A 27,845-nucleotide genomic window follows, 5' to 3' on the forward strand; every position below is an offset into this window, starting at 1 on the left:
AGCCTTCAATTTCGACAGCCCTCTGGCAAGTAAATATTAGCACAATTCAAAGCAAATAACTCACAAAGTCTATCCTGCCTGCCACTATTCTGATGTTTTGTTAACTGTGTGTCTAATGGGAGCACCGGGGCTCTCACAAACTGCCAGGATCCTTCCACACAGCGTGAGAAGGACAGAGGTGCCTAGAAAGGAATCTTTTGCTTTAATCACAGGAGAAATTATCTTTGGAAAAAGGTGGGAGGGGAGAGAAAGATACTTGGATGAAGGGTGTTGTTCCACCGTTTTGTGAAACTGAGGAACAATGCTTTTTGGAACTGGTTATGCAGTAATTTAACCTTAACATATAGGAACTGTAGGAAAGTAGGATCTGCTTTCATGGTCACCCCCACTTTTTGCTGGTGTCAATATGTTTTACTCACTAGACTGACTGGGATCCTGCTAATCAGGATCTCAGTCTCTGTGCTTCCTCCCTAAATTTGACATGGTGAGTACTTAGGTACACACCAAATTGTCTACTTGTGTACCTTTGTAATTCTCTAGTATATGGCACTAAGGTACTGATGGAGCAAGGTTTCTTAGGTAAAGAAACTTGCTTGTATTCAACCCTCTCGAAATAACATGTAACTTATTAACCAATATGTTTTGTGATTATTAATAACTGCATTTCACGACATTTTAGTATCTAGAGGAAGCTTTCCTATGTACTTTTACTAACAGTAACCCGAGTGTCCTAATATGGCCACTGAAAACGCTGGAACCTTTCTACGCATGCATCTGCTACATCTACGTAGTGTGACGTATCTCTGCTTTTGGTGGGAATTCTTTGCAGCTGCGCACTAGTGCCAAAGATGGCTGCTTCATGCTTCACATATCAATGCACAAGCTCCTGCTTGAACTAAACTTTGTATGACCTGCTCAACTACTAATGCTATAGTTAAAATAAAGTAATGGGGTTAGAGTAGAAATAAGTGGAATACAGTGCATTCATTTATTTTCGTACTCTGACATGTCTCTATATGAATTTATTATTAGCTCGTATTTGGGCCTGAAGGGTGTCGCAAACTCCATTTTGAAAAGGCTGCGCCTGTGAAAATGAAAACTGAAAACCTTGAAGCATGGTCATTGGACTGCAGCCAAGTCCTGTCTTACTCTTGATGTTTCTGGGAACCTAACCGTGTGACCCCAAGAAAGGAAGAAATACTGACTGTATTTAATACATTGTATATGAATTGAAACTAATATTGCTGGGTGGAATAAAAATCATGGGAAAGTAAATTATGGGCGGGAACATTGATCAATTACATCGAAAAGAAGTGATCTCATACTGGTATGGAGTGATGACCTCTCCTCGTGTTTCTGACCAATCAAATGAAGGTAATACACATATTTGCAACATTGGGGTGTGGTACATATCCTGGAAAATGGTATAACTAAGGTAGGTTCAGTTAGTTAGATTGTCCGACTTGTCACAGACCTGTCACTGACCCAACGTATGCTGGAGAAGAATTGTGGATGCTGCAGACCTCAGAGGGCTGGTCGAGCACTCTGAAAGAAGAATCGGGAAATTGCTGAGGGAGAAGACTCTGTCACCCAGAAGGGGAAAAAGTGTAGCTGCAGAAAGGGGTGTGACACTGGCGTTGCACTTAGCGGAGGTCACCTGTCCCGTCTTGAACCTGTCCTGTCCTGTTGGCACCTGATTAGTCAGGAGCCCTTACTTATCCCAGCTCGTGGCCAGGGTTGGTCCTTGCACCATTCTAGGTAAATATAATCTGTGTGGTATGTCCTTGTACCGTTTCTCTTTCTCACCCTTCCCAGGTACCAATGTCTAAAAATATTTGCTTAAAGTCTCACAAGATTTTTGCTTTAATAATTATTTTCTTACTGGAGTATTCCCTAATCTCACTGTCATGGTATTTGGCTCACAAAATATTGCATAGATAAAATGTTTAAAACTTTCCTGAGTCTGTGGTTATTTCCATAAAGGTAAATGCTGTGTTACTATCTATTATTCAAACTCCTTTTTTATCCATCAGAATTTGGACTTAGAGCATAAGTGACAAGGAATTGTTAAGTCATGGTGTGCAGGTATAAGTCCTTAGGTGAATAGAACTTTGATAGGCAGGCAGAAAAATTTGATTAACGCTTCAAATTGGGAATGTTTATGGATCCATGTGAGTATGGTAAACAGAACTGGTATTCACGTGCCATCAGTACCCAGGGCATAGGTACACCAGGGGTCCCCCATGGGCTGAAGCATGTATATGCCACCAATGGGAGGCCACTCATATTGTGACTACAGACCTGCCATTGAAACCTGTCTAAGCTAGTGCTAGCACCACTTACAACAGATATACATTTCCTTATATCTGAGGGCACTGCACTTAAAACCTAAAAGTCACCCCTAAGGCAGGTCTTTTAATCCTGAAGGCAGGGTGCTCGGTTATAAGTGTGAGGATGCCCCTGCATGAGCAGGACAACCCTACAAAAGACAAAGGCCATTCTCCTGGGTTGTAAGTGCCATTACGATACATAGAGTGGCCATGCATCCATATGCGATGACTAACTGTAAACTGGCTGTAAAGAACCCTGTTGGGTTTGCTATCAAACATGTTGGAATCATAACGGTGTTGGGGTATGATTCAATGCACTGTAAAGCTCCTCCTGCAGACCCTCAGTTCTCCCGGTACCAGTCTTCTAGAACTATGGGTGCTGTCGACCAGAGGCACGATTCTGCCCTCCTGCAGCTGAGCCAAATCTCGAGCAGGGGAAGGCAGGACACTAGGTTTCCTGTCACAGGGAGTGTGACCACCTCCCAGACAGGATTTTGTGTATTGGGACAAGGTGGGGGCGCTTGCCAGCGCCACTAGACTGCTTTGAAGGGCACATTTAGTGCCCTCCTTGCATACTCTAGTTCAGGGAGCCATTGGCTCCCGCTCTTGCGTGAAACTGAACAAAGGACATGGCAGTTTCCTCCCCACTGCCAGCCCCTCCTCTGGGAGGGACCCCTGAATCGACCCAACCCTATCCTTAGGAACTTAAGGGCTTACCTATGGATGGTTCCTTAGGTTCGTCGTGGGACAAGATTCAGATCCGAAACCACTTCATCTTCAACCTTATGGGCATTTTGGATTTTGCTGGACTTCGCTTTGGGAACCAAGACTGCAACTGGGAAGACTCCTGCTGCTCCTAGTCTTGTCGCCCTGACAGTCTTCTGTGTCGTCCATGCCTGTGCTCCATACAGGTTTTTCTACAGACCTGTAGACCTCCAAGACACCCAAAGGAATATCCTTTGAAGTGAAGGAGTCACTCCCCTGCATCTGCAGGCACCGCAACAAAGATGACCTGCCTGCTGTTCCTGGGCTCCTACGGACTCCTAAAGGTTCAGCAACACCCGTGGTGATTCAGCAACTCCCTCGAGGCCTGCACTGTCTTCACTGCAGGTTTGAAGCCAGTATGCCTCGTCAGAACCGCTGGAGCAAATAATTTGGGTTCTTCCCCTCTTCGTACACAAACGACATTAAGATTGTTGTGTTGGGCTCTAATGGAAGTCACCATTTCCCAGTTTCCCAACTGCATGAGAGCTGCCAGCAACTGGATGGGCAAGCATTGCCTCAAAGTGAACTCGGAGAAAACAGAGGTCATATTTTTTGGTAATAGCCCAAATTTCAGGAGCCCACCCTGCATTATATATATATTCAGCCGCGATCCGCGCTGGTAAGAGCAGTGAGGCGGTGGGGGGCAGATGACAGCGGGGGAATTTCATTAGTTATTTAATTTCCCCTCGTGGTCGTCTGTCAAATCCCCCCTCCCCCTAACCCAGTCCCACTGCTCTTACTGCACGGGTCGCGACTGTATATATTGTGTGCTGCACTATCCCTCTCCACAAGAAGGAGCAAAGTAGCAGACAGAGTGCAGCTTTGGTTTTCAGTGCTGGAGCACAGGTGGTGTCTTGTAGCCATGAATGTTAGCCCGGAATGGCGAGAAACTGTTTAAAGAACAGGTCTCTAGCGCACACCCAGAATGTCTGGGTCCTTAAAAATTTCCAGGACCACCCCTGACTATGCAAATAGTTGTAATTCATATTAATTGCGTGTCATCTTATGTTGGTATCCTGAAATCTGTCATGAATCTGGCCCTCTGCTAGATAAGGAGGCCCAATATCCAGACACATCAAAACCCTACTAAGACAGGGAGCCGTTTAGGAACAATCTAGTAAAATAGAAAAGAACACATTGGAAAGTTGTTTACAATACCAGTGAACTACAACGGTTAAATATTTGGTTTAGAAGGCCAATAATCCACTAGCATTTTTTATGAAAACTCTTTGAAGCAGGTAACGTTTGGACTCGGAAGCAAAAGACTGAAAATAGATGTTTTATTGGAGGTTATTTTTTTGGACAACACATGTGGGTACTTAATCACGATTTTCCAGTGACAATGTATTCCTCATCCCTGTTCAGCCTCCCACTAAACATGAGACTGCTGCCTGTTTCCTCTTTCCCTGCCGTTTGCCACGTATATCTGTGGTGGTGCCCTGAATGAGTATGTAAGACGGGGATTCTTTACTTCGGTGTCTGCAATGAGGGTGCCATTGCTCCGAGGTACTTGCAAGAGCAACTAACTAAGGTAAGGGAAATTTACATTTAATGTGACCCAGTGCGATTTCTTATTTAATTTATGTAATATCAACGTCATGAAAATGGAGAGGAGGATTATCTAGTGTCCTTTATGAACATAAATAACCTGGCATTAAATAAAGCAGAACAAAGAGTTATTTATAACATGACAATTAAAACAAATGTCTCTAATAGCACATGTAATTTTGATTAAGTACACAAATAAATACACATGCACATGTGTATTGCTTATTGATTACTGATGATTGTATTACTACAGTGCAAAGTATTGTTTGTCTCACAGACTGAACGTTAAAGTCATTTTACGTAGCTGAACCTATGTCACATGGTCGATGTAATGAGATTTCATAGCTTTACTCATTTAATCCCATGTGCTCAAATTCTCGTTAGTTTACTTTCTTTATAACTTTCTGCATACATAAGTCAATATTAATATGCTATTTAATGTGTACCATTGCTGACTGAGGGGAGAAGCATTATGACTTTCTCGAGGCTTCGCCCCTTGAGAGTGACCACAGTGCCCACAAAAGTTTGCAATGATATTGAATTGTACGTTACACCCTGCACGTTTTCAAATTAGCGTGAGCGTCTGTTGGGGAGTGTGTGTGTGCGCTAACTGCAGATTATAAACATCAAATTATCTTGCCACGTATTTCTACCGCACTCTTGGCTTCCAATGCATGGCACTCAGGGCAACTGGCATAACATAAGTATTGATATGCTTTTTATCAGCCGGGCCACTCCTTCTAAAATCAGGTCGTTTTTTAGCAAAATAAAATATTACTCTTTTTGAGTTCAGAAAATTTTTATTAAAATAATATGATCAAAGTTTACAAAATAGGACAAAGAAAACGACAAGTAAAAGTATATATAAAATATTACTCTTAATGTGCACACATTCATGTGTTGAAAAAGAATGAACTACAGCTTTCTATTCATTCTCATTTTAACATACATGGGCTAAGAACCATCCCGGTTAGTGAGGAATGGACTTAAGAATGCCTAGGGTTAGCTTGGTCCCATAATGATGTTACTGCAGGGGCGGCTCCTCCACTAAGGTGGAGGAGCGTCACCTCACTGCTTCTCACAGTGGGAGAAGCAGAAACATGAAATGGTAATAACTTTGAGTTAATACCATTTTGTTTGGTTGCGGGTGGGAGGGTGGGCCGGGCTGCTCTGAGAGCAGGGGAGGGGAAGAGTGGCATTCCCGCCCACTCATGTGTGCGCAAAGGCTGGTTGGGCGGCCCCATGGTTGGTCGACCCCCTGGGGCCGCCCAAACCAGTCATGCACCCTCTGCCTTTTCTCAATGTAGCCTGCATACAGCCGACATGGAGAAAATGGACTCTCCATTAGCCCCAGGCTGGTCATCGTCCCGACCAATCACAACACTGCTTCATTAGCATTGTGATTGGCTTAGGGAAGGAAGGGAGCCTGGCTGACTGCTTCTGCTTCCTGTTCCTGGAGAGCAGGAGAGTGGAGAAGACATGGGACCCAGGACCCTCCCAAGTAAGTGTAATTATCTTTAGTCTTACATTTAATTAAATTAACCCACCTCCCCGCGCGACCCACCCTCCTCGAGAACCCCCGCATTCCCCCACCCGTGATTCGTGCCGGCCGCGACTGTGTTACTGTTAACAAGTGTGTTATCCTAAAATGGTGCAATCATTAAAAGTTAGTTGTCACAGAATATGAATTCTAAATATTAGCGAATCATACCCTTCCGCATAAAAACAATGCAGAAAGGAACAAAATAATTTCATACTCACACTCAGGGCACCATCTAATCCTGCCTAAATTCAATTCCCTGCACACTTTCCAGTTAGCGCCAGGATGCTTCTTCCAGAGCGACAGCCGCGCTTTATAAATACCAATACCAAATACCAAAATACCAAGGGCCGGACTGGCCATAGCGGGCACTGGGCATTTCCCCGGTAGGTCGCTAGTGTGGGAGCCGGTTTTGGCCCCCTGGGGGGCTGTTTTTGATACCGGGGGCCGGCAATATCGGCCCCGGTAACAAAATCGGCCGAAACCGGCCGTCGCAAACAGCTCGGCTGCACTTCCCCTCACCCCAGGGGTAGGGTAGAGGGCAGCTGAGCAGTTTGCCAGGGCCGGTTTCTGTTCTCAGTCCGGCCCTGCTCACACTGGAGTACACATAACATTTTTGATGACATTCATAATGACTGTTACAGGCAGGGGAAACCCAATATACCCTTGTAGGCTTGGGCACAAAGTAGTTGAGGTCAAGGGGTGCTACAAGGGACTTGTTTAAGACAGATTACAATTCGTTTATGAGTTGTACACATGTAGCGAACTCTCATGTATCCGCAGGATAACCGTGTTATTTCAACTAAAACAAATATATTGGTGGAAGGCGAAAAAAACATATAGAGCAAGAATCGTATTAAATGTTCAAAAAGTTCTCTTTATATTGTAACAAAAGTAGGGAGACAAATACAAATAAAGTAAAGCAAGCAAGTCATGAACAGAGATCAATCAAATTACCACTACAGTTCATAACTCAAAACATCAACTCCAGATATTTAAAGACACAACCAAAATTAATTAATAAAAATGGATTGTGAACTGGTGACAGAGCAACAAAACAGGAGATGATGGAGTGTCGACGTTTCGGTCTAGGTAGCAGTCGTCTGTTAGACCATCATCAGGACGGTGTTTTTTATGCAGGAAAAACTCCCTTGAATCCTCAAGTGGTTTTTAAGGAAGAAGCAGTAGCATATGGCAAAGGTCGCATATGAGTGCGTAAACAGCAATGGCATGTGGCAAGGGTGTCCGTCGCGAAAATTAGGCTTCAATTTGAACGAATACGCGTTGAGGCTGATTGTCAAATTTCATGACATCACAAATTTTTGAAACAGCTACGTGAGCCGGCAGAAGGATGCGTCGTCATCGGTTGTTTACTAAACCGATGACGACGCATCCTTCTGCCGGCTCACGTAGCTGTTTCAAAAATTTGTGATGTCATGAAATTTGACAATCAGCCTCAACGCGTATTCGTTCAAATTGAAGCCTAATTTTCGCGACGGACACCCTTGCCACATGCCATTGCTGTTTACGCACTCATATGCGACCTTTGCCATATGCTACTGCTTCTTCCTTAAAAACCACTTGAGGATTCAAGGGAGTTTTTCCTGCATAAAAAACACCGTCCTGATGATGGTCTAACAGACGACTGCTACCTAGACCGAAACGTCGACACTCCATCATCTCCTGTTTTGTTGCTCTGTCACCAGTTCACAATCCATTTTTATTAATTAATTTTGGTTGTGTCTTTAAATATCTGGAGTTGATGTTTTGAGTTATGAACTGTAGTGGTAATTTGATTGATCTCTGTTCATGACTTGCTTGCTTTACTTTATTTGTATTTGTCTCCCTACTTTTGTTACAATATAAAGAGAACTTTTTGAACATTTAATACGATTCTTGCTCTATATGTTTTTTTCGCCTTCCACCAATATATTTGTTTTAGTTGAAATAACACGGTTATCCTGCGGATACATGAGAGTTCGCTACATGTGTACAACTCATAAACGAATTGTAATCTGTCTTAAACAAGTCCCTTGTAGCACCCCTTGACCTCAACGACATTCATAATGAAGCAAAAAGTGCACTAATGATCTAAAGCGCCTTCCTTGGTTGCGAAATTGAGTGGGATATTTGCAAAGAAGATGCATAGTGCAATGCAGCAAGCAAAGTTGCTGCACTGAGTTGAGTCACCTGGGAAGGGCAGAAGTACACCATAACTTTTAAAAAATGGCACAGTTCTACTATCTCCCAGTTCTGGTGCACTTTGGGCTGCCTTGCACCAACGCAGGCATCCTTTCGCCAAAGTGCAAGGGTGTCTGCATTGTGGTCAGGAGAGTGTTTGTGGAATAATGTGTACCTTCTTGCACAAAAAATTATCTTTTGAGGCTATGCCCTTTTAGGTCGAGGTACTATCCAGAACCGGAAGTAGAGAGATCTTATGTTCCTTAGAGGGGCTCTTTATCCCGTCTCTAATTTTGGCTCTCTCCCATTGACTGGCTTCCTAAATGGAGGCCAGCCATTGAAGGAGAGAGCCGTCCCTCCAAATAGGCCCCGTCTTTTTCGGATTTGGGGGTGTAAGTTTTGCTGTTCTTTAGACAGTGACTTCATGCGTCACTCAAAACAGCAAAACCACGGCCCCGAATCCGAAAATGGCCGTGTGTTTCTCCGAGGCATTTTCTCCTTGCCTCGGAGAAACGTGGTGGTGTTTTCGGAGCTGCTCGCCTCCCTTCCATTCTGCTTTCAGGAGCTGCCCTGCTCCGCTCGCCTCCCCCCTTCCCTCTGCCCTCCTCCGTCACGCTCTCGCCTCCCCCCCCTCCCTCTGCTGCAGCTCTCCTCCGTCGTGCTCTGCCGCTCCCCCGGCCCCCACCCCTCCCTCCCGCCTCTTTAAAATTATGTTGTGACCTCCCTATTCACCCTGTCCCATTCAGTCTGTGCTCTTCCTTTGTGACACTCACTCGTTCCCAGAACTATGTTCCCGCTCTTCTCTCTGTGTGAACCTTAGGGAAGCAGTATGTCCAAGACGAAGAATACGTTTATATATTGGCAGATAGAATAGTGTGTCCACCAGTCGCGCTCTCCCCTCCTCTGCCGCAGCTCTCCTCCGTCGCGCTCTGCCGCTCCCCCGGGCCCCCACACCTCCCTGAAAAGCAGATCCGCAGAATAGGATTTGTACATTTTGCTCCGGCCAGGCAAATACAGCCAATGAGTATACATATTACATACTCGTTTTTGTTGTTCGATTTAAAGTTTTGTCAGCATTAGCTCAGCAGACCGAGTAAAGATCTGCTTAAAAGCTGCATTTAAACATGTTTGAGTAACCGAGACGGAAGACAGTACTATATTTACGTTTTTAATTTCAATTGTTATACAGCGCGGTTGTGATGTAGAATACTCTGTCCCCATATTTCACTGTATTGGAGGAAAGCGCATGCGGGTCATATATGCGAACTGTTTGCATATAAGCGCTGTGACGTAAAAAAATCGAAACCCCAGGAGCAGAACGGCTCGCAGTGGTGCTGATCAGAGGTACAAGGAGGTACTAATAGAGTGAATAGTGGCGCCAAAGTCAGTGCAGCCGCTACTAGCGACATCAGTTTATTTTTCTGTTCGGTTCAGAAAAGAACGCACTCTTCAAAGAACAACTGCATACAGACAGAATATTGTTTCCATGGGAAGTGCTGAGGGGCGCTGCCCCTCCTTCCAGTAGCCCCCGCTACAAGAAGGCGGGCAAATACTCATTCGCCGCCTCTTGCAATTCAAAACACAAGCTCTGAAACGCAGCTGGAGGAATGCGTTTGGAGGCCCCCGAAGGATCTCGGTCGGAGCTGCATTACCCCCCCCCCCCACACACACACACATGCGCATTCTTGAAACGATGCAAGTGCGATGTTTTCTCGCCAGTGGCATCAATGACGCCAAGGAGTTCCACGTTTCATGATGTCCGGTGTGTGGTGAAGTGCCAGGCCCTTGGAGTTGGCATCTGCAGTGCATTGAGCTCTGATGCCTTCACCCCTCCCCCAAATAACACAAGGAATTCCCGGGAGCACAACGCCAGCTGGGAGAGGGGTGCCACTGGCAGCTGCCCGTCTAATATGGCCAAAAAGGTGACCTTTGAAGTACTTTTACAGGCTGTTGAGGGCAGAGTGTTGAGGGCAGAGGGCAGAGTGTTGAGGGCAGAGTGTTGAGGGCAGAGTGTTGAGGGCAGAGGGCAGAGTGTTGAGGGCAGAGTGTTGAGGGCAGAGGGCAGAGTGTTGAGGGCAGAGTGTTGAGGGCAGAGGGCAGAGTGTTGAGGGCAGAGGGCAGAGTGTTGAGGGCAGAGGCCAGAGTGTTGAGGGCAGAGGCCAGAGTGTTGAGGGCAGAGTGTTGAGGGCAGAGGGCAGAATGTTGAGGGCAGAGGGCAGAGTGTTGAGGGCAGAGTGTTGAGGGCAGAGGGCAGATTGTTGAGGGCAGAGTGTTGAGGGCAGAGTGTTGAGGGCAGAGGGCAGAGTGTTGAGGGCAGAGGGCAGAGTGTTGAGGGCAGAGTGTGGAGGGCAGAGGGCAGAGTGTTGAGGGCAGAGTGTTAAGGGCAGAGGGCAGAGTGTTGAGGGCAGAGTGTTGAGGGCAGAGGGCAGAGTGTTGAGGGCAGAGCGCAGAGTGTTGAGGCCAGAGGGCAGAGCGTTGAGGGCAAAGGGCAGAGTGTTGAGGGCAAAGTGTTGAGGGCAGAGTGTTGAGGGCAGAGTGTTGAGGGCAGAGTGTTTAGGGCAGAGGGAAGAGGGCAGAGTGTTGAGGGCAGAGGGCAGAGTGTTGAGGGCAGAGGGCAGAGTGTTGAGGGCAGAGTGTTGAGGGCAGAGGGCAGAGTGTTAAGGGCAGAGGGCAGAGTGTTGAGGGCAGAGTGTTGAGGGCAGAAGGCAGAGTGTTGAGGGCAGAGTGTTGAGGGCAGAGTGTTGAGGGCAGAGCGCAGAGTGTTGAGGCCAGAGGGCAGAGCGTTGAGGGCAAAGGGCAGAGTGTTGAGGGCAAAGTGTTGAGGGCAGAGTGTTGAGGGCAGAGTGTTGAGGGCAGAGTGTTTAGGGCAGAGGGAAGAGGGCAGAGTGTTGAGGGCAGAGGGCAGAGTGTTGAGGGCAGAGGGCAGAGTGTTGAGGGCAGAGGGCAGGGTGTTAAGGGCAGAGTGTTGAGGGCAGAGTGTTGAGGGCAGAGGGCAGAGGGCAGAGGGCAGAGGGGAGAGTGTTGAGGGCAGAGTGTTGAGGGCAGAGTGTTGAGGGCAGAGGACAGAGTGTTGAGGGCAGAGTGTTGAGGGCAGAGTGCTGAGGGCAGAGTGTTCAGGGCAGAGGGCAGAGTGTTGAGGGCAGTAAGTGCGTCCGTTTGTGAACATATATATTTAGAATATTTTACAGTATCCGGTTTCCACCAAATTTGTCAGGGCCAAAGTGCAGGATTAAACAAATCTGTACATTTCCATTCAGGTGATCGTTTGCTAATGCCTGGTACTCATTTTAGGTTTCACCTGTACAGCACTTGCACTGTGCTTGAGAAAACGATTGTGTTTAATATAAACCTACAAGGGACTTATATCCTGCCTCACTCTCTCACTATACAATACTCACTCTTTCACTTTTTACTACTCGCTCTCTAATACTCTCTTTACTAATAACTCTCTCCTACTCACTATAAACTACTCACTCTACTACTTACTCTGTGTGTGGGTGCTAATGCAATAGGTCTCGCATATGCAAACGATTAAGCTATTGGCAATGTAAATGACAATGCCATTTATTTATGATTTTAAAAAAACCCGTCAGGAGCAATGCCAATAGCTCTACCTTTAATAATGCCGAGACCATTGCATTGTAAATGCTTGTTTCAAGTGTGTTGCAGAAAAGAGCATTCATGCAAACAGGAAATAACAAGTAAGAAACCCATGTCTGCATCTCTTTGTAAATATGGGTGACGTCAAAATCCAAGGGTGGGTACACGTGAACACCCATGTTTACCTGACACAAAGTACCACAGGCCACAGGACAGCATAATGTACTGGGTAGCGTTACTTTTTCTTAAAAAGCCATGTAAAGCAACATTTGTGTAGCTTTGTAAATACTAAAAAGGATTTTGCGTCGGGTTGCTTTAAACAAGTGATGCAAAACCAATGCAATTTTTTTGTAAATCGGGGCCTAAGTACACAACAATGGCGTAGTTCAAATGGGACAAACCTCTTCTCTGCTTTAATCAAATGAGCTCAGCAGTCGACTACACCATAATGTGCAGCGTTATGGCATTTTACACCACAGATGTGAGCAACAGTACACAACTGTGCAGTAGTTGCTGAAAGCTACATAACAACTTGACTTGAATCAAGTTTTCTAATAGAAGTATCTTCTAGACCTTCCCACGCCAATTGGAGACAGCTGTCCTGTGTACACTCCTATCTCACTTGGTTATCAACACTTGGCCTCTAGCTGGATATGTGCGATCAGCTCATCCTGTTGTGAGTAGAGGAAGTATTACTGCTTGCAAGATAGACTGAGTCTATAATTCCACCAACAACACAAAAATCAGATGAGAGATTGAGCACCGCCAGCTCAAAGCACTACATAGTCCATTCCCCTCAGGAAAGCACACCCTTAACGCAAACGTAGGTTTCTTGTTTACCAAAGTATCCTTATATGGTCCAGGATGTTGTACATTTTTCGGTGTTATCACTTGCTTGCTGCACCTGGATGAAGCTAGATTTGCTAATCGAATGTGCCATATCTGCATCCAATCTGGAAGCAGCATTTCTGGTAAACCAGTTTTGCCGATGTTGTTTGATCACTCCATAGGATGCGCTTGTTGTCCTTCCCTGTTTAGCGGATGATTACATTTTTTTGCCTTGGACATAATCAATGCTACTGTGCTCTGAACCTAACCTGAACATACATATAGCAGTAAAAAAAACTCGCTTACAATGGAACAAAGGCCTATAAACATTGTAGAAAATCCATTGGGAAGCTGCATAGATGTACTCAAGTCGAGTTTTCCGTTGTTTATGGACTCGTCTTCTTTGGAAATTGATATTTACAATGCAGGATTTGTAATTGCTGTGCATTGGAGGAGAAATCAGCATCTTATAGTTGTTTTCTATACTACTAGAAAACTTCAGTATCTCTTTTTTTGATATATAGGTTGCATTGTGTTCTCTCATTGTGTCTGTGCCTTTACATCCACATCAAACCTAGCATTGGCAAAGCCAATTGTTCTGGTGTTGGGCGCCAGCCTTCTGGCAATTCTTTTTTTGTTTTGCCATAGTTTTTGGAAAACTTCATTGTTTGGAAATATGCCAGGCCATCGTCAGTCTAAACGTTTGGCCTAAAAAAACACACACATTACCACTGTGCTCCCTGGCACTGAAGGGAAATAAAAAAAAAAACACAAACACTTTACCATAGTACTCCCTGGCACTGAAGGGAACTACTTTGTGTGTGGGTGTGTTCCTTGTGAAAGAGCAGCATGGTGTAACTCATAGTGAAGTCAGCAAATACGAAAGAGAGAAGGAATGAGAAGAAAAGAAGAAGAGAAGGAGGAGAAGGGGATTCATTGAGAAAGAAGGAGAAATATAGACAGAGAGAAGGAAAAAAAGAGTAGGAAATATGGAAGGAAAGAAAGAGAGAAGGAAGGAAAGAGCAAAGAAATGTTAAGAAAGAGAGAAGGAAATAAGGAAGGAAAGAGAGAAATAGAGGGAATGGGAAGGAAATAAAGAAAGAAAGGAAAGAAAGAGAGAGAAGGAAATAGATTAGGAAAACAAAGGAAATAAAGAGATAAGGAAAAATGGAAAGAAAGAAAGAAAGAAAAAAGCAAAGAGAGAAGCAAAAAGAAAGGAAGAAAGAGAGAGAGAATGAAAGAAACAAAGAAAGAAAAAAGAACAACAGAAAGAGGGAAGGAAAGAGTAGGAAAGATGGAAAAACAAAAGTAGACAAGAGCAAGAAAGAAAGAAATAGAAAGAAGGAAAGATAATGAAATAATAAACTGAGAAGTGAAGAGAGAAGAAAAGTAAAATGAAGGAAAGAATAAAGAAGGCAAGAAAGAAAGTGAAAAAAGAGATAGAAAGAGAGGAAGGATAGAATGAAAGAGAGAGAAAATAAGGAAAGACGGCAAGAGAAGGAAAGAATGAAGGAAAACAGGAAGAAAGGAAGAAAGAAAGAAAGAAAAAGAAAGAAAGAAAGAAAGAAAGAAAGAAAGAAGAAAGAAAGAATACAAAAGGATAACAATACAGAACAGTCTGCAAATTAACAATCTGGTATGCTGTAAAATAGCAGCAGGCAGAAAAGCAAAACACAGCAGAATTGGTAGTAGAGAGGATCTGATAAAAATGGAATGCGAATAAGAAGCATCCTACTATTACATCAGGCTCTAAACACAATGGCAGGTCGATAGCCATTATAAAGTGAAAACAAAAACACTGTCACTGAATGAAACTAGCTTGTGTGCAAATGTGTTCCTTGTGAGAGAGCAAAATGCAGTCACTCAAAAGGAAGATCGCCTGTGGCTTAAGTAGGCTGACCCCTGCTATGTGCTGTAGTGGGTAGAAGCAAAATGTGAATAACACAACAGACCGAAGGATGAAGAGAGCTGGCTGAAAGCCCTTACATGTAAGTATATTATACATATTTTAGTGAAATCAAAAGGTTTTGGCTATCGCCAGACCTAAAAAGGAATAACAAGCATTCTGTTGTGTCCCAATCAACAGATAGATTTTATCAGATGCATTTAGAATAATTTTCATTTGCACAATTGACTCTTGATACTTTGATCATTTGAACAAAAGTTTTGGCCAGTGCCGATATGGTGTATGTTCAGATAATAGAGTCTCAGACAACTCTGTGGGAGGAAAGGCATTCTCTACTTCAATGCTGCCAGCAAGGTAGCTAATGTTCCTAAAATAGTAACTGCCCCTTGTAAATCCAGAATGATTTAGTCCTGGGGTCTCCAACCTTTTCTGCAATGAGAGCTACGTATGCTTAGTAAAAATCATCTCAAGTTACTAATTATATTAATGCTGTAATAGTGACCACATCGGACAGGATTATATTAGTGCCCACCACTTGGAAGGTTACCAGCAATGAACGCCTCTGTGCACCAGGCAGGGTTGACAGCAGTAATGTAGAAAAGGACTTTGTTTATTTAGAATGCCTTTACATGAGTAATACATTGCCGGTATACCTCAAAATGCTCCTCACTCAAATGGAATAATACTAGTAAAAAGTACCACAGTGCTACATTACTTATCACTAATATATCTACTTTAAATATATTTTGGAAATTCAAAGTTTTTTCCAAACATTAGCTTAGGAGTTCTGAAAATAAATACATTTTCGCCTACAATGCACACTTTTAAATGTTGGTGTAGATATATTAATTCAGCTAAGCAAAGCTTTAAAATGAGCGAGCTGGGCTGCACATAGAAGAGCTACTTACAGGTAACTGGAGAGCTACCAGTAGCTGATAAGCTACTCATTAGAGAAGCCTGATTTAGGCCAATGTGCACCAAGAGAAAGCAAACCTATAGGAGTTAGTTGTCAGAATATCATCTAAAATAAATGTTGTCTGCAAAAATATTGCCTCATTGAAGTTAATAATAGGAAATGTACACCCAACAGAACATTTCATTTATAAACTATATTTAGGTCACAATATTTATGTCCGGCAATATATCTGTAGATGATATTCTGTCATAAAACTAAACCTACGGCAGTGCAAAAGGTCCCTCTAGCCTGTTTAAGTAATCACTAAAGCACTAAATCCCAGAGGTTCCCAAGTGAATGGAAGAAAGTCATAACGTCAGTGAGAAGGGATATATTGAGGCATGTGTCTTACGTTCACCGGAGCTTCCAGTTTAGATCTTTTCCTGATCCCTTCTTTGGTTGGTTTTAAATGGACGTTCATACGAAGTATACCCCTGTGAGACCTGGTGCTAGTGAGGCCAGCTACATGTCTGTTTTAAAAACTGCAAAGCTAGAGTGTTAAGGCACACTAGAACGTGAGACTGGATAGAAATTATGCTTCTCAAACTTATCAGATTTCTTTTGGTAGCTCTACAAAAAAAAGTTGAAACGCGCTCCCAATTAGACCTGGTACTATTACGACCAGTATGAAAAACGGACGATTTAAACTGATGTTGGGGCTACAATTTGCCTCATTTGGGACTATGTCTGCCATAGGGAACATTTTTGTACATGGATATTCATTCACTCTTTCTTTTAACCTGCCTCATGGACAGAGTTTCACTATTGGGCCTTTTTGCCTGTTTTCTCCTTCTGTGGTTTTTTAGGTCAAGCCTAGAGCCAGCACGCATGCGCTGCTCAACGAGAATTATTGTAGAGGGCTAGTGAATAGAAGCCCCACCCACTCTCCACACATATTTGCCATTGGCTTGTATCATTGTCTGTCCTAAAGGCTGGCTTCTGATTCGTCAATAGGCGTGTTAGTTCTTCTTTAGTACCGCCTCCTCTTCATTTGTCACCTCCCATTGCAACTGGCCCCTTTACTTTGGTTGTTACACGGTACATTTTGTTTAGACTGTGAGCACTATTTTCTTTAATGAGGTTCTCCTACTGCAGGCACAACATGCTTTGGTGCCTTCTTTACTCCCCACTCCCTTCCGTTGTCCTGCCTTCTTCCACCCCACCCTCCCTTCTGTTGTCCATGCCTTCTCCCCGCCCTCCAGTTGTCTGTGCCTTTCCCCCCTGCCCTTGCATTGTCCGTGCCTTCTTGCCCCCCATTGTCCATGCCTTCTCTCCCCTCCCTGCCCTCCCTCCCATTGTCTGTGCCTTCTCCACCGCCCACCCGCCCTCCCTCCCGTTGCCCGTGATGCCTACCATTTGCAATGCAATAGGTCTCGCGTAAATACGAGACCGTTTGCATTGCAAATACTTGTTTGATTACCCATTGACCCAGACTTGACACGTCAACGCCAGTTTGATACAGAAGGAATCCATCAGGGAACACTTTAAGGATAAGATCAAGGCTCTCACCTGGTTTCTCCCTGTTATGCTAAATATGGATCTGTGTTGAACAATGGAACTTTCCTTGTGTCATTAGGGTTTCCTCCTATTTAAATGTCAATTCAATGATGTTGTTTTTGTGATTGTATTATGCCATTATAACATGTATATGTACATTTTGTTCTTTTTAACTAGATGGTCATGACATTGTTTCTTCCATTATTTGGAGGATTGATTGTATGTTTTTAAAACTATATATTGTTTCAGAAAATACTTTTTAATAAATGATCAATTTTGATACTCGCTATAACCCAACTTTAGTGAGCTTATTGGTAGACTGTTTTGAGGGGTTCATAGTGTTGGGCATTTTACCCAGGTTTGCATATATGAGGTCATGATTGATTGTAGGTGTGTGTATGTAGGTCACCCGTAAGTGTTAAATTAGATCCTAGGGGTATTCTTTACTTCTACTGGTATATAGTGCTCGGTCCCCTAGGACAGTTGAGCACCCTCTCTCTTTTTTTACCTTTTGAAGCATTTGACATGATTTCACACCCCATCCTTATCATGCACTTGCAGGAGATTGGCATCTATGTTTCTATTCTCTTATGGATCTGCTCCTTCTTAGATGATAGAACAAAAGCTGTCAGCCTGTCACCCTACTCCTTTGAAGCTTGCAGACTCATCCGCGCACACAATATCAACATTCTCCCCGTTGCGACGATATGCAACTCCTACTCTCCCTCTCCTATAGGACCTTCAACACAAGAAACAAGTACACTGCCTTTCTGAACGAAGTCACTAACTGGCTAAAAGCCAGCTGTCTCAAGCTCAACACCCGCAAGAAAGAAGTAGTGATCGCTGGCAAGAACGCCTCACCATGGGATTCCAACTTTTGCCTGGCTCAAGTTGAAACCACACAAGGAACTTCAGAATACTCATTGACAGCAAACTCGACCTGACTGCACAAGTCAACAGCGTCACTGCATTCTGCTTCCACACACTGAAGATGCTGAGGAAGATCTTCGTAAGGCTCCCAAGCAACACTAGAAAAACTGCCACTCACGTCCTAGTCACTAGCAAGTTGGACTACGGAAAATCCTCTATGCTGAAGTCACCTAGCAACTCACTATAAGACTACAAACAATCTAGAATGCGGCAGCCAGGCTCACCTCAACCTCCAAAACAGAATTCACATCACAAAACATCTCAGGGAGCTCCACTAGCTCCTGATACACAAACATGTTCATTTCAAACTCCTCACACACATTCAAAGCAATCCACAAATTAGACCCCACCTACCTGAACAGTCGCATCTCCAAACACCTCTGCTGCGCAAAACCCCTACTCGCACACATTCCATCCATACACAGAAACAGATCAGGAGGGCCGGCATTCACTCACATCTCTCCAGAAGCATGGAACGGCCTGCAACTCTCCATCAGAGCCTCCTCTCCTCTTCTAGAATTATGCAAGAAGCTGAAGACCTGGCTTTTCAATTAATCAACCACACACCTGCTCAGTGCTAAGATACCCTCGCCGGTGAAAGTACATTGCATTGTGGGGGTGAATGCGGCCTCTATGCTCCCTGGAGCATATTCTGAAAATAGGGTCACCAAACACACATTTTCTCAAATCTGGCAAGCTTTCGTAGTGGTCTTTCACTGAGTTATTTAATCCTGTAGGATCTTGTGGTGGATTAGCCACTCTTCATCTGGCTGGTGGTCCGCCATCAATCCATTGGATCCCCCGCTCACATTGGAGGGGGAATGGTGGGGTCAAGGAGATTTCCTAGGCAAGGCATCTGCCATCTATCTAAATCTAAATAGGGTGGAGTTGACATAGGGGTCGTGTATGGGAAATCTCACGGTTCAAGTGCAGATGTTTCATTGCCATCCTCCCTCCTCTAAATCAGGTATTCTATACAATAAATTGGCTTAATCAATCAGATTTAAGGATGATTTATGAATATTTTTAAATCGTAGCTACTATTAATTCCAAAGGCCTCATTCACAAAACATCTATGACTGACATCTGTACTCCTTGTGTATTCATGAGTAATTTATTGTCATCGTCACAGTGTTTAACAAAGAGTGATCACAGACAGTTTTTTCAACTCAAAGCAGCTGAAATGCAGTGGAATTATTATCCAAGATATAAAAATCCATGTTTTATTATTGCAACCAAAAATATACCCAAAAGGCTCACCGAGCAGATGTAACTGCGAAACACTGAAACTGCATTGTGTAGGGAAGTGAGCTGTTCTTGCATGATAACTACGCCTGAATTTGATTATTTAGCCCTTTGACCCGGAGGAAGTGAAAAGCAGAACAAATCAGGCCACGCATTTTTTATTATTAACACCGTCGGCATGCTAAAGAACCGATGACGTATTATGAAGGGAAAAGATCATGTTGTGACAGGAAAGAAGACGTTCCGGTGAATTCAACAGTCGAGGAGTAACGAAAGCGGAAGAACGGTTGTTTGTCATGCAACATACGACAAAGCTTCGGAGTTATAAACGAATCAGTCTGTTGCTGCTATTAAATGGCAAACAGGACAGCAGGGAGACAGCCGGCCCGTCACAGACGAGGATCCCTGTTGATTGGCTGGCCCAACAGAATCGAAGGAAGCCCAGCACGACTAGAGAACTTTGTTATTTGAACATTCGGAGAGACAACTAATAGAAGTCAGTGTGTGGTGAATATGTTTCAGGCTTAACATTAGACAAATGAGCATGGCAGAGGAGAAGCGCAATAATCGAGACACGAGGAAATAAGTGCAATCATGGTTGGGGCAACTATGTCATTGATTGGCAGAAAATGAAGACTGATGTTTATGCCCTGCCTGAGACAGCGCATGCATGGTCTCTTGCAACAATCTAATGGCAAAAAAAATACACAAAAAGTGACTTCTAGCCTACCTGTTATTTACCATTGTTTGGATTATTTGTCAATCTTAATTTCTTTCTTTTCATTGCTGATCGCATATCAGCGCCTGTCAGCTTCACTAGTTTCCATGTGTGTGTATTCTTCCCTGGGACATGGACCAAGTACTGATTGCTTTCTTCCTCATTGTCCTTCCATGCTGCTTGTACTGACGGAGCCACACGGCACGTCCATACTCGCAGTCACGCACACACGTACACACTCACGCACGCATTCCTACACCCCTAGTGCGGGCTAGCCCAGGGGTATAAATAAATGGACGTGAGACCGCTCGTGGACTTCGGCCCGTAGCCATAGCCAGTGTCTACTGTGTATCATTTTGCCACTGTATAGTTTAGGCCCCACTCTGTGGCCTAGGTACTCCCTCCCTGTGCCCCGGCACCACATTGGCGACGAGGCGGTTCTTGCCCACGCCTCGCCCCGCGATCGCTCGTCACCGCTCCCCTCCTGCGGTGCTCACGCCTCGGCGTTCGAGCCTGGCGATCGCGGTGCCCGAGAGTTGCCGCTACGCTGACCTGATCTGGCCAGCCGTTGCACCCACAGGCCCCGGCGAGGACCGTGCCGCCCTGTGCCTGTCGTCGCGCCCCGTGTGGCGCTCAGGCGAGCCCTCCCCTGCCGGGAGGCGTCGACATTCAGTTCGCTCCTGCGAGCGCTCTTACTGCGCGACGGCGCTCCCGGCGGCGCTGTTCGCCCGCCACCCGCTGGAGCTAGGAGGAACAGGAGGGCCTGTCCCGCAAGCCACGGAGCCGCATCTCTCCCTCTCCCCTCCCCCGCGCTGGCCAGAACACAGCGGACGCCCAGAGGAGGGAGAACGTGTGATGCCCAAGCGTCGGTTAGGCCCACCACGTGGCGCATCCAGGCAATATTGAGCTCCTTACAGCAGGCCTACACAAAGAGCACAGTTTCTCACCCAGGGCCCAAAAGGGGGTCGCAAACACGCGTGACGCCCGCAGGTGGCCTCCACACCCGCTGCAGTACAGCAATGAACCAAGCTGCCGCCGCCGATGGCGCCGGGGCTCCCGCCGCTCAGGCCCCACATGTCGCAGCGCCCCAGAATGGAGCAGTACCTCCGGTCAACGTTGGCGGCCAAGGACCTGCCACAGCTGCACCGCCGGTCCACGTCAGCCATGGCGTGGCCGCCCCCCTGCCACTATTCAGTGAGCTCTCCGATCCTTTCACCGTGGCAGCACAATGGCGGTTATGGATTGGTCGCTTGGCCCCTATTTTGTCTGTGTAAGGGAAACGGACGGCAGAGTCAAGCGGTCCCTGCTCATGTGTTATGGCGGTGATGAACTTTACGAGTTGTTCGAGACTTTGCCGGACAGGGGCGAAGCTCATGATTATGACGCCGCCGTCACCGCACTGAACCGATACTTCAACCCGCGTGTTAACCCGGACTATGAATGGTTCAAACTGCGCCAAGCGCGCCAGGGCGAGACAGAGTCTATTGATTCCTATTATGCACGCCTTCGCAAACTTGCTACGGCCTGTGAACTACCGGACCAAAGGGCAGAACTACGGGCGCAACTTATACAAGGGTGCAGATCAGTCCAGCTTCGACGCCTCATCCTCCGGCAACCGCGTATCTCACTTGACGAGATACTTGTGTTAGCCTGTTCCCACGAACCGTTCAACGCCTGAGCTGACGAGATGGAGGCCGTGCTACACCGGCCTGGTGCGACATCTCGGATGCCGGTGATCAAGGAGAAACACCTTGACGTGATCCATAGACGCCCACAATCAGGGAAAGGAAGTGCAAGGGCCACGCCCCAGTCATCCTGCGGGAATTGCGGGATGGAACACCACGCTAGTGGAAAATGTTTCGCAAAAGGCAAGACATGCTCGAACTGTGGGAAACAGAACCACTTCGCGAAGGTGTGCCGAAGTGGTGTCAAAAGTCGTTCAAGCAATTACGGCGCCAAGGGAGTGGCTCGAGGAGTACATCAGCTGTCGCTCCAAGATCCCGGGCCCTGCAGTGACCCATCTCGCGCAGCATTGAGCCTGGAAGACGATGACGAGGTGTACTTCGTATCCTTTGTTGGCAGGGATGGAGCCAGACGACGACCGCCACCAATGTGTGACGTGCAGATTGCAGGATCCCCAGTGCATGCCCTGATTGACACCGGGGCATTGGTAAATGTCATGGACAGCATTCAATATGACCGCCTCTCCCCTCGCCCGCCTCTCTCCCCGTCCAATGGCAAGATATATACCTACGACAGCGATGATCCGCTGCCCCTGCGCGGAGTAATTGACGTGGTAGTCACCAGCAATGGTCACCAGGTGAAAACGAAATTCCACGTCAACGGAGGAAAACTTGGCCTGCTGCTCAGCTGCCATACAGCCGAAGACCTTCAATTGGTATTCTTCGCCATACAGGTGCATGAGCTGCACGCTGACCTAATGCTCAAGGACTTTCCCGCCCTTTTCCGAGGTCTGGGCCACCTCAAAGACAAGACATTCAAGTTACACATAGACAAAACCATTCGACCAACAGCGCTGAGGCACAGCCGGGTGCCATTCCACCTGCGGCCGCAGGTGGAAGAAGAGCTGCGGAAGCTCGAAGAGCTGGGCGTGATTGAGAAGGTGTCCGGCCCAACACCCTGGGTATCACCTCTGGTGGTCGCACCGAAGCCCAAACAACCTGGCGCCATCCACCTGTGTGTAGACATGCGCCTCCCGAACAAGGCCGTCAAACGGGAAAGGCACCTCACTCCCACGATGGACGACATCGTTACGGACCTGAAGGGGGCAAGGTGGTTTTCGAAGTTGGATTTTAACGCGGGATACCATCAGCTGGAACTCCACCTAGACAGCCGAAACATAACCACCTTCTCGACGCACGTAGGATTACGAGTTACAAACGGCTCAGCTTCGGTGTCTCCTCGGCGGCTGAAGTTTTTCAGAATGTGATCAAAGAGACCCTCTCTGGCCTAACAGGAGTCATTAATCTCAGCGATGATATCCTTGTACTTTCAAAGACACTTGAAGAGCATCATGCTCACCTCAGGGCCACCCTGCAACGCTTGACTGGCCACGGCCTTACTCTACACTGAGCCAAGTGCTCGTTCTACCAGGAGTCAGTTGAGTTCTTTGGGTACATATTCTCGCGTGACGGACTGCGCGTCGACCCGAAGCAAGCGGAAGCCATTCGCTCAGCACCGAGACCTACATCGGCCACTGAAGTCAGGAGTTTCTTGGGGATGGCGACGTATTGCGGCTGTTTCATTCCCAACATCGCCTCACTCGCTGTGCCCCTGCGATCGCTGACCAAAGCCGGTCAGCCATGGACATGGACGGCGAAGGAAGACAGTGCGTTCTCTGCAGTCAAGGATGCCCTCATCGATGACAAAGTCATGGCCTACTTCTGCCCGCATCGTCGCACAGAAGTCGTGGTTGACGCCAGCCCCGTCGGGTTGGGGGCAGTACTCATGCAAGACAGAAGCTCACAAGTGGGTTCCCACCAGGTACGCTAGTCGTGCCCTCACGGCCACCGAAATGCGCTACACGCAGATTGAACGTGAGGCTCTAGCGATTAAATGGGCCTGCCGCCATTTTCACTTGTACCTGTATGGTCACGAGTTCAAGGTCGTCACGGACCACAAGCCGTTGGTCCCACTGTTCGCAGGAACAAACCGGCTCGCCCCCCCCGAGAATAGAGCGGTGGGCTGTCCAGCTACAAACATATCGATTTGAAGTGATCTTCCGGCCAGGGGCAGACAACCCTGTGGATTTTCTGTCTCGACACCCAAAGGCCACCACCCTCACAATGGATCAGGAAGACACCAAAGAGGTGGAAGAGTTTGTACGCATATTGACGCAGGATGCCTGCCCAGAAGCCCCCACGCTTGGTGACATTGGGAAAGCCACGGAGGAAGATGAATGCCTGCGCCGAGTGAAAGCGACGCTAGCGGACCGCAGCTGGAAACACCTTCTGGATGGGGCTAGCGCCCTCACGGCCGTGGAGAAGACTTTTCGTCCGCAGATCTGGAAAGCGCAAAGCGAACTCAGCGAAGGACCCCATGGGGTAATCTTGCAGGCACCGCCATCGTGATTCCCTTGAGTTTGCAGAAAGAAGTGGTGCGACTCGCACATCAGGGCCACCAAGAAGTGTCCAAGACAAAAGCGCGCCTGCGTAACAAGGTGTGGTTCCCTGGCATGGACATGGCCGTCGAGGAGGAGGTGCGTAATTGCCATTCATGCAACATCACAGTCCAGGACCCTGCCCCTCACCCAGTCATCATAGAGGAGCCCTGCATGGAGTCGTGGACGAAGCTGAGCATTTATTTTGGTTCATTCCCAGACGGAAGGCATACTTTAGTGCTAATAGACTCACACTCCTGTTTTCCCGTGGTCGAAATAGTGCCGTCCACGTGGTTTGCCCACATAAAAGCAGCGCTGAACCGAATATTTGCCATGATGGGCCTACCCTCAGAAGTACGGTCGGACAACGGTCCACCATTTGAAGGAAAGGTATTCCAAACTTATCTAGAGACAAGAGGCATTCGCCACAGGAAGATCACGCCTCAGTGGCCGCAGGCAAATGGCGAGGTCGAGAGGTTCATGCGCACGCTGAACCGAGCCCTTCAAATCGGAGTGGAAAGAGGAGAATAGGCGGAGGATGTCTGTCGAAATTTCTGAGTGCATACCGTGAAACGCCACACTGCACCACGAAATGCGCACCAGCACACCTACTGTTCAGGAAGGCCTCAAGAGACTGTGTACCGGCAAGTCCCTCCTGGCGCCCGCCGAACTTGGACCAGAACACAGCTGCGAAGACAACGGACAAACGAAAGAGCAAGCCAGTCAAGGAGAGCGAAACCCAGGTCCCTAGTGGTTGGAGACAGAATGGTCCTGAAGCACCAACACCACAACTGGAAGTATCTTACCGCGTACGATCCTGAAGTGTGGGAAGTCGTCAATGTTCGGGGCACCATGGTGTCCGCAACCAGAGGCAACAGAGCCGTGACGAGGAATGTGTCCTGGTTCAAACGTGCCACAAGAAGTCGAGAACACGAGGAATCCGCATCTGTGGATGGAGACAGCGTGGCAGGAGGACAGACCCTTCGCGAGACACCGCCGAGTCAGCGGAGTGAAGATACCCCTCTCGCAAGATCAGAACAAGAAGCAGCCGAGGACAGCGAAAGCGCGACAAACCCATCCCAGGATCCGACAGAGAATGCTGGAGAGAGTGGAGAGAGTCAGCGGAGTCTAAGATACAATCTCCGACCGAACCCCACCCGAGCCAGCGGCAGAAGGACTATGCCTGCACATTGGGCCCAATGCAAATGCCCCCATGAGATGAACTATATATCTATGAGTTTGGAGGGATGTACTGACGGAGCCACCCGGCCCGTCCATACTCGCAGTCACGCACACACGTACGCACGCACGCATTCCTACACCCCGAGGGCGGGCTAGCCCAGGGGTATAAATAAATGGGCGCGAGACCGCTCGTGGTCTTCGGCCTGTAGCCATAGCCAATGTCTACTGTGTATCATTTTGCCACTGTATAGTTTAGGCCCCACTCTGCGGCCTAGGTACTCCCTCCCCGTGCCCCGGCACCACACTGCTTGCACTCAGATAATGGAATTTCTTTTTACTTTTTCTTACAAGTCAACTTGAAACCATCATAGCTGAAGCTCACGCCTCCGGTATTTCCACGAGCTGAACGTAAAGAACTGGCATGGGATTCATTTCTTAAAAATACGTTTTGGCCGCCTGTCGCTTTTAATGATTACGAAGCCTTAAACATATTCCCTTCATTTAAGACTGTTGTCATATAGTGTGTGTGTTTTTTTTAATTTATCTCTGGTGTGTCACATTTACTTATTTGCCAGTTACCTCTTTTATAATTCAGAGGATGTTTTACTCATCATCAAGTGTGCAATTTGAAAAGGGTTATGTTTCACACTTAGCTCTACCCAGCCTTACCCCCTGTACCTCTATCCACCCGAACCATTAAATCTCTCTTATCTCCTGTCACTTCTACCCAGCCCTGAACACTCGTCACCCATACCTCCCTTTACCTTTACCCACCCTGAGTCCTCAAGTCACTCTCACTTCCCTTTACCTCTACTCATCCAAACCCTCAAGTCACCCTTCATTCCCTCAACCCACCCTGAGCCCTCCCTTTACCCCCACCCATGAGCCCTTATATCACACTCCCCTTCCTTTACTTCTACCCACCCCCTAGCCCTTAAAACAAACTCATTTCCATTTACCACGATTTATGGAAATTTCTCCTCGGGGCAAACACTGACACACGCTTGACTCTGGTATTATCCTTGCAATTATTGCAGTTTTTTATTATTGTTTTTACTGGGTGTTCCTCTGTGCCTCCACTCCCCTCCTCACCCTGCCCACAGGCTTTACACTACCTCCAACAGCAGTGCTGTTTAATTGGGCACTGCAGTACAGGTAGCAAAATGTCTGTCAGAAAAATAAACATGGCACAAAGTCCGCACACTATTTACCTCTACCCATCCCTGAGCCCTCAAATCAACCTCAACTCCTTTAACATCTGTCCACCCCTGAACCTGCAAGTGACCCTCAGCTCCTCTATCCATGCCTGAACAATAACGTCAATCTCACCTCCCTTTACCTCTACTCACCTCTGAACCCTCAAGTCACCTTCCCCTCCCTTTACCTCTACCCACCCCTGAGCCCTAAGTCACTCTTACTTCACAGTTCCACTATGTGCACACACCACAGCAGGACCAGTGTGACCAGCGCCATGTATCAAAACAACCCTGAAGAAGCCTGGGCTCTCCAATGCCATTCTATAGAGCTCAAAAAACACAAATAGCAGTGCCATCTTTGTTTGAAATGCCACGATTGGGCTGGCAACAGAAAATCACAAATCCTCACAGAACAACCTGCCGGATCCTCCGTGGCACACCTGTGCACCAGGAAAACCAGTCTCCAAATGTCAATATTAGCATTTTGCACACGTCACAGAGTTCTCAAAGGGCTGGGATGAAGAACTAAGTGCCTGTATGTAAGCTTGAAAACGCATTGTAAACACAGGACAACAATTCTGAAAAACAAATCCCCAGAAATTAGGATTTTCTATTCCGGTGCTGAAATAGTTTTATTAGGAGGTCTTGTTTCCTTAAACAGGCAGGGCCCTGTTTCCAAACACAAGTTGTAAATTGTGACATGCAAGACGTATGACTATTATAAGAAATTGGGCTACTGGTGGAGGGGAGTGCAACCCTACTCAAGCATCAACCACAATCCTTGTCAGGGTGAGGCACAAGCAAACTCCATATTATCCAGTGCTCAACCCTTTAGTAGTTTGGCACAGAGCAGGCAGACTAAAATTAGAGGCAATGTGTAAAGTATTTATGCAGCAGTTCATGCAATAACAAAGTAAAACACAACAGAAGGAAAAGCACACATCATTTTAGAAAATAGAGTGAAATGTAATAAATAAAACAAGACCACAATGACAAAAACCCAGTCAGTAGAACCAGCGATATGCTGGATTAAAGTTTCCAATGAATATAGTGCCACAAAGCACCAATTTTGGATATCTGGTCATGCTGTACCAGGACAAAGTCACAAATTCAGGCTGACCGTGATGGAGTGCGTGCTGGCTACACGGACCCAGGTAGACCAGCTGAACAAAAGTACCGTACATCCTGATTGTGAAGCATTGAAATGTCTCACGTCAAGGATGCGTTGCATGGCTGAGGTAATGCATTGGTTCTGAGGGATAGCAGAGCAGTGATGTGAGGTCCTGTGTTGTCCTGGAGGATCA

Source organism: Lissotriton vulgaris, chromosome 4_1 (genome assembly GCF_964263255.1).
Source record: "Lissotriton vulgaris chromosome 4_1, aLisVul1.2, whole genome shotgun sequence".
NCBI classification, from domain to species: domain Eukaryota; kingdom Metazoa; phylum Chordata; class Amphibia; order Caudata; family Salamandridae; genus Lissotriton; species Lissotriton vulgaris.